The sequence below is a fragment of the Petaurus breviceps genome, unplaced genomic scaffold (genome assembly GCF_028583685.1).
Source record: "Petaurus breviceps papuanus isolate PSGF00001 unplaced genomic scaffold, PetGlider_PUasm1.0 419, whole genome shotgun sequence".
NCBI classification, from domain to species: domain Eukaryota; kingdom Metazoa; phylum Chordata; class Mammalia; order Diprotodontia; family Petauridae; genus Petaurus; species Petaurus breviceps.
Genome location: NW_027186324.1, coordinates 769,459 through 783,627, shown reverse-complemented (window position 1 = coordinate 783,627; position 14,169 = coordinate 769,459). Strand labels below are relative to the sequence as shown.

Below are 14,169 nucleotides of genomic sequence, written 5' to 3'. Positions count from 1 at the left end.
TGGGATAGATAGATAATTTTACCATTTATTATAGATGAAAGCAAAGTGCATACTAATGCGATAGATATGCTTCTTTATTTTTACATAAAAAATTAAATATTGGCAGAATATGAAATAGTGCAGGACATAGAGAATCTTCAAGGTTTTCAGAGTTGATCAATATTTTTATTTTATAATCATCAATGATGATTATGCCACTTCATATAAATACACAGTACAAAATGGCAGAAGAATGTTTAGAGCTATTTCAGAAATTGTTGGAAATTCTGCTCTAATCCCAAGTCAAAATTCACTTAACAATGTTTTAGGAAATTCAAGTTTTAAACCTGTGCCGCTTAATAACTCAGCAAATTCTTCTTGAACTTTAAATGGCAGATGACTTGATGTGTTTTATTTAAATTGAGTATGGTTTATGAACCCAATTTAGTTTTTCAGAATCAAAATTTGAAGGAAAATATTTCTGAAACTGTGTTTCCACACACTTCAGATGATCAATTATAGCTCTTATGATTAAATCTTTAGGAAGGTTATTTTCAATTATAAAATCATCTATAACTGTAAACATTTCTAAAGAACCATTTTTCCACCCTATTCTTCCATATGTTAACTTTTTAAAGTAAAACTTTCAATGTTATTTTTTGATAAATACTACATATTTTTCCTCAAAGTGGCAGGTTTAAATCATTGATTTTTTCAAAATATCTGACAAATAACACAGTTTTGAAAGCCATAAGTGATTATGAAAAAAATTAACAGAATTGATATTCTGCTCAATCAGAAGTATTACAACTTCATCTTTCAATTCCAATTATCTATTTAAACTTCACCCTCTTGAGAACCACCTTACCACTACATGTAATAGTAAGCTTTGATAATCAGAGTCCATCTCTTTCCAAAGGTTTGAAAACAAATGACGGCATGTCTTTTAATGAAGTTAATGATTTTGATAGCATTGCAAAGCACAGCATCTAAGTCTGGTGATTTTTTTGGCTATGAGTACCTCCTATTGGATCAAGCAGCGAGTAAAAGTGATATGTTCATTGCCCTCAGCTTTTGACTTTTGTCTATAGATCCACCATTCTTGCGCATTATTTCTCCAGCACTATCTGTACAGACTCCAATACAATTTTTCTACTGTTAACCTTCATTTGTGAATAATCCATCCACTTTAAGACATATATATCTTCCCCTCTTGTGTGCCCTTCCAAAAGGTAACAAAACAATAATTCCTCACGCATGCTTCCTTCATAAACATATCTTACATAATGTAACAACTGTGCTATGTCAGAAATATCATTTTACTTAACTGAAAACTTCAGGCTGCCCTTAACCTGGTAATATGCTGCTGGATTTGGTCATTACTAACTTCAGAAATTCTTTTGAAAACACTATCATTCAATAAAGGAATTTTATGAATTTCATTCTTATACTTTTTTCCCACAGACTATTTCTAACATCTTAACAGCAGCAGGGAACATGAGATTTTCTCCAATCGTGTAGTGCTTTTTAGTTTTTTGTAATTAAATAAGAAATTTCATAAGATGTAAGTAAATACTTTTCATTGACAAATGTTGTTTTCCTTTACTTGAAGATTTTAGAATTCATTCAAAATATTCCTTTGCTTTATTATGGTATGCTGCATTCTTGTTATTAATATGTTGTTTTATTTTGACTGGTTTCATCCTCTCCATAGCCAAAACTTCTTTATAAATTAAGCAAAGAGGTTATTCCACAGCATTATCATTATTTAGAAGTAAATCTGTATTGCAAAAAAGTTATTTGACATAATTTCTTTTTTTATAATTTTAGGTATACTACAACCTGGTAGCAAGGACCCTGACACATGGTCTTCAGTATTTTTAACTCTTCCATCTACATTTAGTCACATATCCATAACCAAAATACATTTTTTGTTTTAAAATGTAAATAAATATTGCTAAATAATTTCTCAAATAAATACCGGTTTTGGTGTATGAAATTACATTTGTTTGAAGTTAATTTTAAAAATTGATGTTCACACATATACAGCAGTGATGGTGGAGAAATATTATTAAGGGGCTTTTGTCTTACTTGCTGCATGTTAAATATTTATGTTTCTGTAAAAGAAAGAGATACCAACACTTTTGAACATCAAATACTCTGACACAATACAATCCCCAAATAAATCAATTTGATACTTTCATACTGAGGAATGAAAGGAGGAAAATATTAAAAGTTTTTATTTTCAATAATTAAACTACTATGTTTCTGTAAGAGCAGAAAACTTCATGCATACAGTAAAAACATTGTAATTTATTACATACAGTGGTCTTGAATCCGAACCTAGGTCTTTCTGGCAGCATTTTTTTTTTGTGGCATGACAGCATACACAGTACAAATTGCACATGTTGTATGTTCATAACCAATGTTGCTGTGAAGTCATGTGATGCAACATGGGCAGACACTGCCATAAATACCTCAGATTCATTATGTGTTTGATTTTGAATTAATTTTTGGTCATTGCATGTTCAGAAACATTTTATTGATATCAAATTCTTCATGACCCCCACATGACTCCACATATGGGGTCACGACCTACAATTTAAAAAGCACTGCATTAGCACCGGTGTGCAGTGAGTAAAAGTGTTATGTTCATTGCCACCAGCTTTAACTTTTCTATAGATCTAGAGCTTGAGACCACAGGGGAACAGGGAACCTCATCACAGTTCCAGAGCAGAAAAGAGTGCTTATGGTCGTTCACAGACCAGAGCACTTGCCTGAAGAATAGTAAACACATGTCTCATTAGAACATACCACCTCAGAAGAACTAAAAACTTACAGATCTCTAGAAGCATTTCTGAAAACAGCTGCCCCGAATCTCTGAAGCTTGGGACAGTGTGCCCTCCACCTTGGTAGCAGAGCCCTACTTTAACAAACATTTAAAAATCAAGAAATAGACTGGGAAAATAAGCAAACAACAGAAAAAAATCAGCCTGTAATAAGTTACTATGGTGACAAGATGATAAGAAAGTCAAATCTCCTACATCCAAAGCCTCCAAGAAAAAATATAAATTGGGCTCAGGCCATGGAAGATATCAAAAAGGATTTTGAAAATCAAGTAAAGAAATAGAAGAAAAATTGAGAAGGGAAACAAGAGTAATATAAGAAAATGATGAAAAATAAGCTTGGTTAAGGAGACACAAAAAATATACAAAAATTCACTGAAGAGGGGTGGCTAGGTGATGCAGTGAATAGAGTATCAGTCCTGGAGTCAGGAGGACATGAGTTCAAACCCAGCCTCAGATACTTCACACACACACACACACACACACACACACACACACACACACAAAACTAGCCATGTGACCTTGGGAAAGTCAATTAACCACAATTGCCCTATCTTCCTCTCTCCAAAAAGCAAATAATAATAATAATAATTCACTGAAGAGAAGAACTTCTTAAAAATTAGAATTGGCCAAATGGAAAAAAAAAACAGGCACAAAAATTCCCTGAAGCAAAGAATTCATTTAAAAATGCAATTGGCTGAATGGAAAAACAGATAACAAAACCTCACAGAAGAAAACAAATCCTTAAAAATTATAATTGAGCAAGTGAAAACTAATGACTCTATGAGACATCAAGAAGCAATAAAGCAAAACCAAAAGAATGAAAAAATACAAGATAATGTGAAATATCTCACTGGAAAAATTATCTGGAAAGTATATCCAGGAGAGATAATTTTTAAATAATTGGATTTCCTGAAAGTCATGATAAAAAAAGAAGAGCCTAGACATCATCTTTCAAGAAACTATCAAGAAAACTGCCCTGATATTGTAGAACTAGAGAGTAAAATAGAAATTGAAAAAATCCACCAATCACCTCCTAAAAGACATTCCAAAATGAAAACTCCATGAAATATTATTACCAAATTCCAGAGCTCCCAGATAAAGGTGAATATATTTTAAGTGGCCAAAAAGAATCAATTCCAGTAGCATGGAGTCACAGTCAGGATAACAGAAAACTTAGCAATATCTACATTAATGTTTTGGAGGACTTGAAATATGATATTCTGGAGGTTTCAATGAAAGTGGGGATTTTCAAAGCATTCCTGTTGAAAAGACAACAGCTGAATAAAAATTTGACTTTCAAATACAAGATTCAAGAGAAGAATAAAAATGTTAAACAGGAAAGGTAAATAATTAGGCACTTAATAAGGTTAAACTGTTTATATTCCTACATGGGAAGATAATACTTGTAACTCATAAAAAACTTTCTCATTATTACAGCAGTTAGAAGGAGTATATATAGACAGAAGACATAGGTGTGAGTTGAATATGATGAGATGAAATCTAAAGAAATGAAATTAAAGGATAAGAAAGAGAAATGCACTAAGAGAAAAGGAAGTGGAAAGATAGAATGGAGTAAATTATCTAACATAAAAGAAGCATGAAATAATTTTTACAGTGAAGGGGAAAATGGGGAAATGGAAGGAAATTTCACTCTCATTAGAATTGGCTCAAAGAGGGAATAACTTATACACTGAATTGGGTATAGAAATCTATTTTATCCTACAAGAAAGTAGGAGGCCACCAGGATAAGAGAAGGGCAGAGGGGTGGCAGGGTAGTGCTCATAGTAGAGAGTGGATTGGAAGAAGTGGTAGTTAGAAGAAAAACACTTTTGCAGGGGGATAAAGTAAAAGGAGACAGAATAGAATGAACAGGGGGAGGGAAATACAGTTAGAAATAGCAACTGTGAAAAAAAAATTGAAGCAAATTTCTCTGATAATATCCTCATCTGTCAAATATATAGAGAAAAAAATTCAAATTTATGGGCAAAAGAATCATTCTCCAGTTGATAAAATATGAACAGTTTTCAGATAAAGTCATCAAAGCCATCTATAGTCATATGAGAAAATGCTATACATCACTATTGATTGGAGAAATGCAAGTTAAAACAATCTGAGGCATTACCTCACACCTATTAAGATGGAAAAAAAATGTCAAATATTGGAGGAGATGGAGGCAAATTGGGACACTGGTGGTGGAGTTGTAAACTTATTCAACCATTATGTAGAGCAATTGGGAACTATGTCCAAAGGCTCATAAAATCATGTAGGAGAATGAACATTAAATCCCTTACCATCATTTTATAGATGAGGAAACTGATGTTCCAAGAGGTGAAATGATGTGGTAAAACTGGCATATAAAGTGAAATAAAGAGCTGGTCCTTGAACCTGGGTCTTCTCACTGAATAGTAAAGATATTTTCACTGTAGCCTTTGGATTCCTGTCTCCCTCTACTTCCTACTTTTGGTAATAGACCAGAAAACACACTCAGCAGACTACCTATTACTCAAAGAATAGGTTTCGACATACCCCATATAGGTTTGAAGATACATTAAATATATATCCAAGTATATAATTAATACAAATAAATTAAATTAACATTTGTTAAAAGTACATACTGTTTGAGTTTAGAATATCACAGCTAGTCTTGCAAATGATTTTCAAAAATATCATGAGCACAAAGTTTAAATTTTTCTTCCTAGAATTGCCATGTTAGCTAATCTCTATTCTTCTACCTAGTCACACTTCTCTCTGACTGTCTAATTAAGTAGTATATACATATCTTCTTGTAGCAAATATATTTGGTTTCTTCCCCCAAAAAATAACAAAATAGTCCCATGACAACAAAAGAGAAAAAAAAGAAAAGAAGTGAGAAGCAGAAGATATTTAATTTCTTTAAGTTGACCATATGATTCTCATTTGACCTACTCTCTGGGTCTTATTAAGCCCACCCTTATCCCTTTTATTCTCAAAGAAGTTTTATAGGCTAGGCATATGGCTATATAAAGCATAGCTTGAACAGTATGCTTTCTTTGTAATGAACAACAAACTTCGAGAGTTTAATATTTCAGGGAAGGTAGTTCTCTCTTCATTTTCTTTAGATCCTCAGTTTTCCTGGAAAGGCTATCAAGGACAATTGTCTTTGGACACCTGTCCACCAGAAATGGAGCTGAGATTACTAATTCATTTGACATGAGTCATCAGACCAGTATCATATAACAGTAGCTTTCCTTTATCACCCGCTTAGATCATATTCAAACTGGTTGCTCAATGCTAAAAGGCTTAACCTATAACCCCATAACTTTGAGTCACTTACAATCCATCTTTGGCTCACATTTAATTAATGATATAATGAGAAATCTTATAAATTAAATAAGTCTAATATATACTTGCATTAATGGGTGCTCAATTTGCTGATACCATAAGTTTTTTTTAATTTCACAATTATATTTTTTGTTTAATTAAACTTACAGATTTATTCACTTTATTGTCTACAAAAATGAAGTAGAGACATGAGGAAACAATTATCTTGATCATTCAGTTAAAAAAAAACACACCACACCCTGTAATTGAGAAGAAGAAAAATAAAAACCAAGTTTGAGTGCTTATATTTCCTCAATTGGGACAAATTCACCAGATGACGTCTCAACATTCCATTTCACTTTGCCTATATTATATCCAGGGGCAAAATGGAGAGTTGAAACAATTACTGAGATAATTCAAGCCTGTCCACCCACTAGGGAGAGGAAATGAGGACTAAACCTTAAATTTCCAGATTGATTTAGTTCTTAAGGTTAGTCCAAGTTTCTACTCTATCTTGCTTGTGTACATAAATATCGCGTGTGTGTATACACGTGTACCATTTATATGCATATGTATATATACTAAATATATGTATATACATATATACAATATATGTGTATGTGTGTGTGTGTGTGTATAGTTATTTGCATGTTCTCTCTCCATTGGAATGTGAGTTCCTTGATATCTCATACTGTGTTTTTGTCCTCTGCAACTCCAATGCTTTCCAGACTTCCCAGCGATTAGTGTTTGTTCACTGGCTGATAAAACATAGTCAATTGTATTAGGGAATATGTAAAGGCTGGCTATAGACAAAGGAGAGGACTGATTAATAAATTTACTATGTATTTTATTTGTGGAACTCTGTAAGTTTAATGGAATTAAAGGTAATTAAACTGCCACTCATATCCAATATCGTAACCAGGCACGATTTGTGAGACTATTTAACATTTTTATGCTTTGGCTATCACCAAAAGTTCCAAAAAGTATTAAGAGCACTGAGGTTCATAATAAGCTAAGACTGTTGAGGAAAGCTAAGGAAAACTAAAATGAAACCAACTACTGTGACAAAAAATGACCAGTCTTGGATTTAGAAATGATAAAGAAAAGGATGTCTCACTTTTCTTCCCTCCTATTGTCAGGTGGGAACCATGAGTACAGAAAGTGGCATATAGTGTGAGATAATAGTCACTGCATTGATCTGTTTTTATTGACAATTTTTCTTTCTTAAAAGGAAGGTTTCTGCATGAGTTGGGTTGCTACATAAGTGGAAATGAATGTGACATAAAGACAAATAACAGACATAACAGTTAAATAATATAAATTACATTGTTGTTAAAAACAAAATGCAAGAACAAATCATGCCAAACTAATCACATTTCTTTGTTGATTGGGTTACTAAATTAGTAGAAAAGGAAATTTCCATACTGTAGACTTATTAACAAAGAAACTAAAAAAAACACCAAAAATCTTGCATGGTGGGTGTGTATCTGTGTGTTTCTATGTGTGTCCATGTGTATGTGAGTGTGTGTTAATTTGTGTGAGTGTAAAAAAAAACAAATGTGAGCTACATTATAGCAGTGTTTGGTGGCCTAAACATTAGTTGACTGACCAGACATTTAAAAAATCATAAAAACAAGTAAAAAAAAAAAGGTCAGGATCAGGGATGGGAAACCTGTGACTTCAAGGCCACATTTGGCCTTCTACTTCCTTGGGTGCAGCCTTTTGACTAAGTCAAAGTTTTACAGAAAAAATCCTTTTGTTTAGGGAATTTGTTCTGTGAAGTTTGGGTTCAGTCAAAGGGCCGCACGTGAGGACCTAGAGGGCCTCATGTGGCTTCGAGGCTGCAGGTTCCCCAGCAATGGGTCAGAACAGCTGCTGAGAAAAGCTGAGTCATTCACAGTTGATCATCATGCAATATTGCTCATGCTGTGCACAGTATTTTCCTGATTCTTCTCATTTCACTTTGCATCAGTATGTATAAGTCTTTGGAGGATTTTCTGAAATGTGCCCATTCATCATCTCTTATTGCACAAAAGCATTCCATTACATTCATATATCCCAACTTCTTCAGCCATTCCCCCATTGACAGTCATCCCCTCAGTTCCCAATACTTTGCCACCACAAATAGAGCTGCTATAAATATTCTTGCACATGTAGGTCCTTTTCCTTTTTTTGTGATCTCTTTGGGATACAGACCTCATAGTGGTGTTGCTGGATCAAAGGGTATGCATAGCTTGGTTGCCCTTTGGGCATAGTTCCGAATTACTCTCCAGAATGGTTGTATCAGTTCTTAACTCCACAAACAATTAGGGTCCCAATATTAGTGTCCCAATTTTCTCACATCCTCTCCAACATTTATCATTTTCCTTTTTTTGTCATATTGGCCAATCTAATTGGTGTGAGGTAATATTTTAGAGTTGCTTTAATTGGCATTTCTCTAATCAAAAGTGGTTTAAAGCACTTTTTCATATGCCATAGGTAGCTTTGAATTCTTGACTTATCAATTGGGAAGTGACTTGTGTTCTTATAAATTTGACTTAGTTCTTTGTATATTTTAGAAAGGAGGCCTTTATGAGAGACTTGCTATAAAAATTATTTTCCAGCTTTTTGCTTTTCTTCTAATCTTGGTTACATTGGTTTCGTTTGTACAAACATTTTTCAATTTAATATGATGAAAACTTTCTATTCTACATTTCATAATGCTTTCTATCTCTTACTTTGTCATGAATTCTTCCCCTCCCCATAGATCTGACAGGTAAACTCTTCCTCACTCTTTTAATTTGATTGCTTCCTTGTCTATGGTACCTTTTAGCAAGATGTAGTTTCCTTCCTTATCTCTTAATTAGGCCTATTTTTCCTTTTACTTTGTCTGAGATCGGATTTGCTATCCCTTTTTTTTAACTTCAGCTGAAGCATAATAGATACTGGTCCAGCCCCTTGGCTTTATGTTGTATGTATCTCTCTGCTTCAAATATGTTTCTTGTAAGCAAGATATTGTAGGAGTCTGGCTTTTGACCCACTCTCCTATCCACTTCTCTTTTATGGGAAAGTCCATTCCATTCAAATTCGTAGTTGTGATTACTACCTGTGTATTTCCCTCCATCATATTTTTCCTCCAGTTTGTCCTCTCTCTCTCTCTCCTTTCACCCTTTCCCTCTTCACCAGTGTTTTGCTTTGGTCTACCACATCCCCTGATCTGTCTACCTTTGGTCAGTCCCCACCCCACCCATCTCTACTTAATTTTCTCCCCTCCTACTTTTCTGTCAGGTAGCTTAGATTTCTACATTGCACTGACTGTGTATATTATTCCATTTGAGTCAATACTGATAAAAGTAAAGTTCAAGCAAACCCATCGCCTATCCTTCCATCCTCCCCAACCACTGATCTTTCTGACCTCTCCGTGTGAGAACATTTGCCCCAGTCTCTCTCTCCCCTCCTGCTGCATCCACTGAACTCCTCTTTCTCATCCCTTAATTTTTCTTGCCATTCCCTCAAATTTACCTTATATCCATACTCTCTACCGTGTTTCCCCGATAATAAGACACTGTCTTATTAATTTTTTTGGAAAGAAAAACACCAGAGGGCTTATTTTCAGGGGAGGGCTTATGTTGTCCTGCCTCAGCTCTCCTCCGCGGCACTGCTCTCAATGGCGCCAGCAAGCAAATCACTGGGGAAGAACAGGATGACGTGCTCACTGCTGCAGCTCTGATTGGATGCAGCTCGGAGTGCGGTGTGCGTTTCACCCGGGGAGGGGTGGGGGACGGTGCATACAGAGGGTACCGTAATGTAGCGTGTAGCGCAGGGGATCACCTTCACTACAGTAGCAATCTCAATAGGGCTTATTTTCGGGGGAGGGCTTATTTTAGAGGAATCTTACACAATAAGGGGAGGGCTTATTTTCGGGATAGGTCTTATCGGGGAAACACGGTATGTATATTCCTTGTATCTTTACTGCTTGTGAAACAATTTTTAAGAATATCATCTTCCCATACAGGGATACAAACCATTTATTTAGCTCTGTTAGGTTTTCTTTTCCTTTTTTACCTGTTTATGCTGTTCTTGGGTCTTGATCTTGGAGGCCAAATTTTTGGTTTAGCTCTAGTCTTCTCCTTATGAAGGCTTGAAATCCTTCTATTTTGTTGAGTGACCATTTTTTCCCTTAATGTATTATGGTTAATTTTGAATAGTAAGATTGATTGTAGTCCTAGCTCTTTTGCCCTCTGCAATATCATGTTCCATGAACTCAGATCCTTTAATGTTGCAGCTGCTGAGGCCTGTGTGATGCTGACTGTGACTCCCCAATATTTGAATTATTTCTTTCTGACCACTTTTATTTTTTCCTTGACAGTTTTGAAATTTGGCTATAATGTTCCTTGGAGTTTTTATTGTGGGACTTCTTTCCTGAGTTGATGAGTAACTTCTTTCAATGCCCACTTTACCCTCTGGATCCAGGACATCAAGGCAGTTTTCTTTGTTAATTTCTTGAAAGATGCTGTCCAGATCCTCCTTTTGATTGTGACTTTCAGGTAAATTTAAAACCAATCATGAGCAGCTCTCCAGAGGACTGTTACTGTCAATAACTTTAAGGATCTAATTGCATAGTGTAGTGAACTCTCTATTTATTCAGCAATAAACTAAAACAATACATTCAAAAAACTAAAGCCCAACATTAATAACAATATAACAAAACAACTTATTGCTAAGGTGACCACATAGTATTAAACAAAGCATACCATTCAGTGTCACAATCTCCTTTATAAATGTAGAGAACCCAAGTAAAGACTTCTTTCATCTTGACTCCAGGCTGGCTTCCAATCATCCTTAAGCCAATGATCCTTAAGGGGTAGCAGAAAGCAGAAACACCATTCATCCCTAGGTCACAGTAAGTTACAATATCATCAGTCAGCACTGAGTAGCCCAGTAAAGTCTTCTTTCATCTTAACTCAAGGCTGACTTCCAAACCCCATGGCTCCTCTTCCATGCTCCCAGTTCTTGCCTGGATTCATCAGAGTCTTGCCTTGATTCACAGATACACAGCTTTCCCAGCTCTTGCCGAGATTCACATTCAGGCATTTCTCTGTTCCCAGTTCTATACCTCAGGGATTATTCCACTCCAAGTCCTTTGTAGTTTCTATTTCTAGGAAGACAAAGTTTAACAGAGGTACAAAAACTTTTACACACATTGCCAGCATTATCATCTCAATTCACTTTCTGTCTGACAAAGTAACACAAGCTAACAGAAAAAGCTTCTGTCTGATAAACACAATTCAACAGTAACATCCCAGGACTTCTTAAAATAGCAATAAAGTACTCTTTCAGGACTTTTGTAAACAGCAGTAAAGTCCTTTCAGGGCTTCTATAACAGGAGAAGAGTCCTCTTTCAAAAGACAGAATGCTTTGTTTTGACAAAGTAACATCAACACAGACAGGACAGACAGACTGTTCCAAAATCAGAAGCATTCTCCTTATCAGTTCTCCTTTGTCCCAACTCATGCTCAGTCTTTTTTATCTGCTCTGTTTTTTTCCTTCCACCCTTCCTGTTCTGCTCTTTTGGCAAGCTCCTCCCATGCTGGGTTCCATGTGATGACATTAGGCCTATTGAGTGAAGAGGTTACCCATAAAGAAGGTTAGGGTTGCTCTGGAAACCCCAAATTACCAACATGCCAGATCCTGCCAAATGAATTCAACTCAAGTCTTCTCAGCCAAAGAAAAGTAATGTTTATTAAAAGTTCACTTGTTTGGACACAGAGTAAGTCTGTGCTAGAAAATTCTATGGCCCTCTCACACCACAAGATGAGATGGGGTCTTATATACAGAAGGGTGTAGGAGGAATCTAGAGATGGTCTAGAGGAGGAGTTTGAGGAGGGTCTTCAGGAGGAGTCAGATGAGGTCAGACTCCAGTAATGAGTGATTAAGGGTGGGAAGTTGCTGGAAGCTACCTGGAGACAACAGACAATGGTGGGCTAGGCTAGTTCAAGGGTGGATTGATATTTTGATAGGGTCAAGGGTGGGAAGTAGATGGACAATGGAGGGCTAGGCTAGTAACAGAAGTCTGAGTCCAGCCACAATGTAAGGCTTACTGGCCTCATGTAAATGCCTCATCAAATGGGACAGTTTAATCAGAGTTTAAGGGGTGTTCCCAGAGCCTGTACCTCAAAGATTCATGGAGAGTTCAAGCAGGTTCCCAGAGCCTGTTATCATTGACAACAAGGAAGGTCTCCAAACTCCCTTAAACCTATTAAGGTCAACAAATATATACTGCTTCCAACAAAACTTGACACAATCAAAGGCAAGGCTCAAAGGCACTTCAATAGCTGAAACAAGCAGCAAAGTATTTCTTTGCTTGCCATTATATCTGATGATTCTAATACTGTCTCTCCTGTATGTATTTTTAAGGTTAGTTGTTTTTTCCCATTAGGTGTTTTACATTTTCTTCCATTTTTTTTCTTTTTTAAAAATTTGATTGATTCATCATGACCCATGGAATCATTAGCTTCAATTTGCCCTACTATAACTTTTTCGATGTTTTTTTCCTCAATTAGCTTTACTATTTTCTCTTCCATTTGGCTAACTATTCTCTTTAAGGAGCTGGATTTTTGTACCTCCTTCTCCATTTGGCAAATCTTACTTTTTAAGCAGTTTTCCAAACTATTGGGTCTTTTTTCATAATTCTCATGCATCACTCTAATTACTTTTCCCAATTTTTCTTCTACCTCTTTTATATGATTTTTAAGCCCCTTATAAAGTGATTCTATGAGTTCTTTTTGGGCAGGAGACCACTTCCTATTTATTTTTGACATTTTTTTCATGGGTGTTTTGACATTATTGTCCTCTTCTGAGTTTATGTCTTGATCTTCCCTGTTACCATAATAATTTTTCATGGTGAGATTATTTTTGTTGTTGTGTGCTCATCTTTTTTTTTTGTTATTTTTCCTTTCCTTTAATTTTAACCTCTGGTCCTTGTATTAAGGAGCTCTATCTCAGGCTGCTTGTGCCAGCAACTGCAGGCTCTGACCCTTTACCTGATGTTGCACTTATGTTGCCCTGAGGTTCCTGGGGTACTGTTGTATATGGTGCTGTGTTGAGTTGAATGGGATGGGAAGAAGACTGGCACTGCTGAAGCCTGTAAAGGTCTGGCAGCTTACCTGGTGCTGAGTTGGGGTCCTGGTGGCGGTATCTGGTATATGCTGAGGCCAGGTAGAATTTTTCTCTCTATCCCTGGGACTTCACTGAATCACATGGAGGTCTGTCTCCTGGAGAATGTCAATATTAGTCAAGATTGTAATATGGCAGCTAAAAAACCTGGTACAAAAATTAAAAGACATAATAGTGGTGAGCTTTAGGGAAGTCTGACCATATATACTAAGTACATATATATTGAGTAAAGTTTTTCCAACACTTTTTAGGAAGGGCATTAACAAAATGGAAAGTGCCTAGAATACAATCATCATGTCATCTGAAAATTATTTAAAAGAGAGCAGGATGCTTACCCAGGAATGAAGACTGAGGAAGATCATAGGTAGCTAGGTGAAATAATGGGTAGCATGCTAAGCTCAAAAACAGGAAGACGTAGATTTGAATCCAGTCCCAGAAACATGTTAAGTTTAACTCTAGGTGAGTCACTGAATCTCTCTGTGCCCCTATTTCTTCCTCTATAAAATGTGGGAGTTGAATCCTGTGGCTTTAAGGTCCCTTCCCCTTCTCAATTGATGGTCATATGAACTGGATAGCTGTGAGCAAGTTAAAAATATCTGTCAGCTGAAGACACATTATATTTGGCTCCAGAAGTCAGACCTAGGACCAAAGCATTGCAATGAGGTAAATTAAGGCTTGATGTTAGGAATAACTTCCTAATAATTATAGAAATAAAAAATGCTGTCATAGGAGGTTCAATTTAGTCATTTTTAAGTCATTTCTGACTCTTCCTTATTCCAACTGATGTTTTCTTGGCAAAGATACTAGAGTGTTTTGCCATTATCTTTTCTACCTCATTTTATAGATGAAGAAACTGAGATAAACAGGGTTAAGTTATTTGCCCAGG

The 14,169-nt window shown here is 35.8% G+C and overlaps 1 long non-coding RNA gene across 2 annotated transcripts; it reads right to left on the bottom strand.

Moving 5' to 3' along the window:
* Window positions 1-10,729: 10,729 nt before the first annotated feature.
* On the bottom strand, window positions 10,730-13,846 carry LOC138171113 (uncharacterized). 2 transcript variants are annotated; one of them, XR_011170801.1, is made up of 3 exons: window positions 13,619-13,846; window positions 13,274-13,430; window positions 10,730-11,265 (listed from the first exon to the last, which is right to left on the bottom strand). It is a non-coding gene; the product is annotated as an uncharacterized lncRNA (long non-coding RNA). The 2 variants fall into 2 exon arrangements; XR_011170802.1 differs by having other exon boundaries at window positions 13,274-13,381.
* Between the last annotated feature and the right edge of the window lie 323 nt (window positions 13,847-14,169).